The following is a 7,314-nucleotide window of genomic DNA, read 5'->3' as shown; positions in this document are numbered from 1 at the left end:
ACTGACGCCCCCAAGGACAGTTGTTAACCAGCCCCATATTAGCCAGATTTCTTGGACCTCGCCCATTCTCTCCCTTGAGAACGCATCGTATTGCTTCAGCCCGTCCCCCAGAAGACTTCAGCTCAAGGTGAACAACTGTCTTCATTATTACACCCATATGTCGAATGCCCCCATTCTCCATAAGCGACCGCCTCCACGCTGGCGCAGTGAGTAATCGGCCTACATGGTGATCAAGAGGACCTCGCCATGCTGTCTGCATCATCATCCTGCTGAATCCGATTGAGAATTCGTGTTCAACATTACAGTTTCAATTACTGTCGTCGGTTGCACCATAGATGTTCTCCGGTTTGCTAGTTGTTGATCCATATTTTTCAGCTGCATTATCTGAGATATTGTGGTCCCTGATTTCGGTATGTGGGCTTTATTCCCCATTTTTTGTGTTTTTCTGTGATTCTATATTTTGTCACATTTTTCCTCCTGAACTCCGAGTTTCCTACGGCTCCCATTCATCCAGCAAGTTTCTCAACGTTAGATTCAGTTTCTCGAGTTTTTGCTCTGTGCAAGGTATCAATTTTCTCCATTTTTGGCAATTCTCTTTTTTTTTTTTTTTTTTTTTTTTTTTAATTTCGGCAAGTATTCATTGTTCTCAAGACGGCGCCATCACCCTGCCCGGCCGCGGCCATGTTTGTTCCTGCATGCTGTCGGCACGCCCCTCCAGTTGGTATTTGCACTTGCCACTTATTTTGTAGCTGGCGTTTTCTCTGCATTTACTATTCTCTTGTTATTCTACCCCAAAATTCCAAGTCTTCTGCATTTTTTTTTATTGAGAAGAGAGGAAGTGGTTACCAACTCAGGGATTCAGCCCCGCCGTTCATGAGCGTATCCGGGCTCAGTGTTATTGTTTGCTTACGCTTGCAGAGGACCCAGTGGCTTCAGTTCTACAAAGTGTTTATTGCACCTCGCTGTGCTGTAGTGTAAATGTTCTGCTCGAACTTTCCTCATATGTATGACTCCAGGGAGGAATATGTGTCAGGAAAACTAGTGCAGGTGTATTTTGAACTGATTTAAAGGAGACCTGATTTCTACCTTGTGTGTACCACAAAGATTCTCCATTCACTTGAAATACATGTTTTGTGTATTAATAAGTGCATGAACTTTAAAACATATATGCATTGCTAGATATAAGTGCATGAGTCTAGTTTTAAGTGAATCTAGATACTTTTACCTGAAATAAATGTGAAATATATTGATATATCAAGATTTAAGTGAATGATACTAATGAATATAAATAGCTGAAAATGAAATATTAAAACCTGAAATATTGTGATTTGACAATTTCCACTTGTTAAGGTGGCATAAATTCATGTGATTCCTACATTGACCAGTGGGGTACTTAGACATATTCTTACCTAAGTTGCACTTTTTAAAGGTGCCAGATTGTGCCTTGCTGTATGCTAAGTGCGTCTTAGAAACAATTATTTTCGTCAGTAGACATGAATCTATGACATTTGGGTATATTGACAAACACCCTAGATTTATGTGCTTGACCATAGATTTAAGTGCATGATCCTAGATTTAAGTGCATGGCTAAGTTAAGTGTTCGAACTTACAATTATCCAGTCCTAGTAAATGTTCAATACCGTTCCAAGTAATGTTTAAGTTTTTAACTTCTGGGAGAGAGTAACATTGGGTTCAGGTAGTCCTAAATATTGGGACCCACCCTGTTTTTTCTCCATTTTGAATTGATACAGTGAGTTACTACCTCAAGCATACTGAATAATTCCTAAGATTCACCTACATCCATTAGTTACATTTTTGAATATGGAATACTATTCTTGAACATTCCTAGAATTAAGGTCTGTTCCCTGTCGTGCCTTATTTTAATTATTTTGTGGTTAACCTGGCTGTGAGCGTACATTCAGCACAAAAATATTTCTGAGCTTCGGCTTTTCATTACTGCAGGATTCCTCGCCTCAGAATAAACTCAGCTCCAGTTGGTGACCCATTACCACTACCTGGAGTGTCGTACACACTGGCAAATAGAATTGTAAGGTTTAGACACACGTGCACGACCACGGCAGACAACATCCACTGTATCTCCCACTTTCGGGTTACAGCTCCCTTGCTGAATGCTATATCTTTTGACACAGACCTGTCCCTTCATGGCTTGAGCTCCCACATTCTCGTGGAACCAAATGCTAAGGGGTCGTTCACACTCATCATCAAGCGAGAGGGGTGCCTCTGCTGCTTCTGGAGGTGCTGTTGGACGCAGCCAGGTCAGACATCTGTCTTCACCTCGGGGTACTCAGCGGTTTGGCAGTTCACATTTTATGCAACAGTGGCGTGTCTCAGATCATAGGTCGTCTCATTCAACTCGTGGTCCCATTCGACATTCGTCGTCTAGTTCCCAGAATTCTAATTCTGACGACTGCACTTACCCTGGCCGGTGGGCCAGTCATGACCGCCAGAAAAACTTATTCCTTCTGCCATCTCAGGAGTTGGATTATGATGGTAAATCCGATTGGACTCTTATGAATCTTATGCAGCTCAAAATTACTGGAACGGAGCTACTTCCCTGACAAATTTGGGTTTGTGTCTCACGGGAAAAGTAGGCGATTTTTACAATCGGATTCTCGACCGAGAACTATCCATTGATAATACTCGTATAATGCATAAGCTCACAAAGCAGTTTGGAGACAGGGAAGTCTTGGACATTGCTATGATGAAATTTACCCAAGCTCATCAGGAGCCGGAGGAGGATCATCTTTGAATGGGCTGACAGAGTCCAGCATTTTGGCTCATTGAACCTACAAGCATCTACCACGGGTGGAAGAAGAGCAGATGGTAATCATGTGATTTGACCAGCGATTACTGGACAAGCGCTTAGCGGGATATATTTCCAACGCAAACATTTCATCCATGGAAAAGGCTATTGATCGGGCTCAGACGTTTCAACATAACTCTGTTGCTATTCACTGGTCCTCAGGTTCATCTACATACGGCTCACATCAGCGTATGTCCCAAGGCCCAGCAGTGCAGATAAATGCTGTGGGTAGACCTTCCAGATACAAACAACCGTCCCGAAGTAGTAATACTTTTCGTCTCCGTCCACGGACTACCACAAAATTCCCGGATTCATCACCGACCACTACCCCATCTAGTCAGGGTAACAGTGCTTACCGGCAAAAAGTTGTTGTATCAGGTTCTCCCTCTCTTGCTGGTATAGATACAAAATTAGACAAACTTGCAGGTATGGCTGCAAAATTAGATAAAGTGGTCTCGGGAATCTCAGGGGTTCATGAAAGAATGGACGATGTGTGTGTGTGGGTTTGAGGCGTCTCACAACCGTTATTTTGTCATCTCGTTTTCACAGCAGCCTGTCACACAGGCGGAATAAGGAGGGTTTCATATGTGGGGAAGACGGTCACTTTGCTCGGGAGTGCCCAAGTTCCAAGGGTGGCAGGGACGAAGCCCTCAAACAGGGGGAGCATTCCGACAACAAGCTATGTTTCATTCAATGATGAAAATTCCTCTCTAAACATGGACAGGTCGGCTCAATAGGCCTAGATCCGACCCATTGTATACCAGGCCAGCAGGTTGTAGCTGTGCTACATTCGATAATGCCAGAGTATCCTCAAGGGCTCGAAACTTACACCTTCCAAATACCCTCATCAGACATCCACCAAGAAGGTAGGCAGACCTATTGGGTATATTCTGACAGTGCTGCTGACGTCTCGGCACCTGGAGACAAGGACAATAGGCATAAGCGAAATTGATGAGTCCCAAGGAGAGAAAGAGTTCTATCAACAGGTAGATTAAAAGATTCTATCAACACGTAGATTAAAGGGGTAGGTTAAAATTTTGAGCAAGTATGTGACGAGGGAGAGTCAACTCAAGAAGAGGTTAGTTTGTCCTCCAGGGAGGATGAGGTAGACGAAGTTCATACACCTTCGGACACTGGCGAGCAAGATGCAGAGGAGCAGGAGCAAATAACTATCAGGCAACTGAGATCAGGTTCAATGTTCTGGATCCCAATTCAGGTGGGGAATGTAACTGTAAGAGCAATAGTTGATACAGCTGAGGAAGTCACAATCATTTCTCAGGAGGTCCACCACAAGCTAATATCTCCACCACAGGTAATAAAGCAAATCACCCCTCAACACAGCTGGGAAATGTATGTGCATTCCTGGAACGCTGATAGGTCCTGTTACACTTCTAATTGCAGGGGAAAATATTTAAAGTAAATGAATATGTGGCCCCAATTGAAGATAAAATGTTACTCGGGCTAGATTTTATGAAAAGTCAGAGTGTCAGCACAGCCCTAGCCAAATCTCGTATGATATTACAGGGGCAGGTGATCCTCCCATGCAGTTGGGAAGGGAAGGCACCCTTAACTCTAGCCTAGATCCTTGCATAGTTAAAGTAGCAGTGTCTCAATACACAGTCATCCCACCGCATTCGGTTGCTAAAGTCAAATGTGAACTGGACAGTAGTATGTCCCAGTGTGTAGTTGCGCCCGCGGACGACGGAAAATTGCCATTCATTCGCACGCTCCATCAGAAGGGGAAAACCTTGAGGATATGCATACTCAATGTGACCGGGCGGAATATAACACTAAAGAGGCAAATGCATGGGGCCAATGCAGAGGCGGCATGTGAAATTTTACCTGGACCTGGCCCGGCTATGGCAGTAAGGGAGGTATCAAAGGAGACCCAGGGTACTCTACCCAGTTATATGGTGAACATGCTACAGGGCATCGAAGAAACATTGACAGCGGAACAGGCGAGCCAACTGACCCACCAATTATGGACTTATCATGACATCTTTGCTTCAAGTGAATTTGACCTAGGATCTTTTCTGGAAGTATCCCATCACATTGACACAGGCAATGTCAGACCTGTGAAACAGAAAATACGACGGACACCTGCATGTTTTACACAGGAGGAAAAAGTACACCATCAGTGCATGCTTGATGCGGGTATCATCCAACCGTCAATGTCTGAATGGGCATCGGCACCAGTCCTAGTGAGGAAAAGGGAATACCTCTGTTCGGTGGTACGTAGATTACTGTGAACTGAACTCCCGCACCATAAAGGATGTGTACCCACTCCCCCTAGTTGATGAGTACCTGGACACATTAGCGGGGAATGAATGGTTTAGTAAGCTGGATGCCAACTCGGCTTACTACCAAATCAACATAGCAGAGGAAGATCAGAAAAAGACGGGATTCATCACCATATATAGGCTATTCGAATTTAAGAAAATGGCTTTCGGTCTCTGTAATGCCCCAGCCACCTATGCATGAGTTATGAATTTGGTATAACGGGAGCTGAATTGGGAAACTGTGCTAGCCTTCTTGGATGATATTCTAGTGCTGGGCGAGTCATTCCAAAGTCACCTCTTCAACCTGACACAGATTTTTGAAAGATTCAGAATGCATGGCCTGTGCCTACCATCATTCTATTATGAAGGAAGTACCGCACGTCTCTGGGTCATCCAATAAGGTTAGCAGACTTCTAGATGTTACCACTGCTAGACTTAGGCTCGGCTACAAGTACCTCTGGGAGTTTGTAACATCTGCTGATGTAGATCTGACTAAATGTAAACTCTGTCAACGGAACTACTCGCGTACTTGGCGTCATTATATAATGGAATGTGAAAAAATCGCGGAATTTAGAGATAACACCATCAATGGTGTATAAGAAATGTGTAAGTACTTCATTCATAATGATGTGCTGCCCGAAATCTTAGCGAAGTATCCAAAATTTCCTTACTGTAGGTAATGCATGCACATGACTATAAAGCTGCCGCCCAGTTGGGTGGGTGTGGAGCACATGACTGTAAAGAAGCCTCCCAGTTGGGTGGGTGTTGAGCACATGACTGTAAAGATGCCTCCCAGTTGGGTGGGTGTGGAGCACATGACTGTAAAGATGCCTCCCAGTTGGGTGGGTGTGGAGCACATGACTGTAAAGATGCCGCCCAGTTGGGTGGGTGTTGAGCACATGACTGTAAAGATGCCTCCCAGTTGGGTTGGTGTGGAGCACATGACTGTAAAGCTGCCGCCCAGTTGAGTGGGTGTGGAGCACATGACTGTAAAGCTGCCGCCCAGTTGGGTGGGTGTGCAGCAAGACTAGTACCTCTGTGACTCACCATAGTTGTAAAGTGCCTTGTATATTGAACAAATCCACAAGGGCCGTGACGAGGATTCGAACCTGCGTCCGCGAGTATCCCAGACACTGCCTTAATCGACTGAGCTTTTGTTCATTTGATGCATCACGTTAGTGTGATCTGTGTGTGTAGTGCCTTGTATAGTGACTGTTGTGAGCCTCTTGTTGAATCACTTGTGATGCAAAGGATTATTGATGTGTGTATTTGTGTAGGTGATTGAATATGTATGTGTATGTGTATATATGTATATGTATATATTATATATATATATATATATATATATATATATATATATATATATATATATATACATGTATGTATGACTATGTGTACATATATATATAACATTAAAAATTATGTAACTAGCGTCAAAAGATTGTTATTTGCTTAGCTAAACGAACTAGAGGGTTCAGTTCCTGAACCGATTATGTGCCTCAGTAATCCTTTACACCACCGCCCACGGTATGGGTATGGGGTGCATAATAAAGAAATAAATTGAATTGTAACTTACCTTATCTCCTAAATGTCAACATATGTCAGTTCAGTTCATGCTCTTGATCTCAATTAGTCTTAAGTCTGAGATTTTAAGTTTTCCCAGATCTTGCCCAAAACGCTGTGCGTATTAGTGCTTTAGGCATACCATATACTTGTTCTTTCTTGAAATCCAACATTCAACTTGTAACTCCCAACCACTCCCAACACCACCACCACTCCCAACACCACCACCACTCCCAACACCTCCACCACTCCCAACACCTCCACCACTCCCAACACCACCACCACTCCCAACACCACCACCACTCCCAACACCACCACCACTCCCAACACCACCATCACTCCCAACACCACCACCACTCCCAACACCACCACCACTCCCAACACCACCACCACTCCCATCACCACCACCACTCCCAACACCACGATCACTCCCAACACCACCACCACTCCCATCACCACCACCACTCCCAACACCACGATCACTCCCAACACCACCACCACTACCAACACCACCACCAATACCAACACCACCACCACTCCCAACACCACCACCACTCCCAACACCACCACCACTCCCAACACCACCATCACTCCCAACACCACCATCACTCCCAACACCACCACCACTACCAACACCACCACCACTCC

The sequence above is a fragment of the Procambarus clarkii genome, chromosome 87, assembly GCF_040958095.1.
Source record: "Procambarus clarkii isolate CNS0578487 chromosome 87, FALCON_Pclarkii_2.0, whole genome shotgun sequence".
NCBI lineage: Eukaryota > Metazoa > Arthropoda > Malacostraca > Decapoda > Cambaridae > Procambarus > Procambarus clarkii.
Note: the sequence above shows the minus strand (reverse complement) of the source record.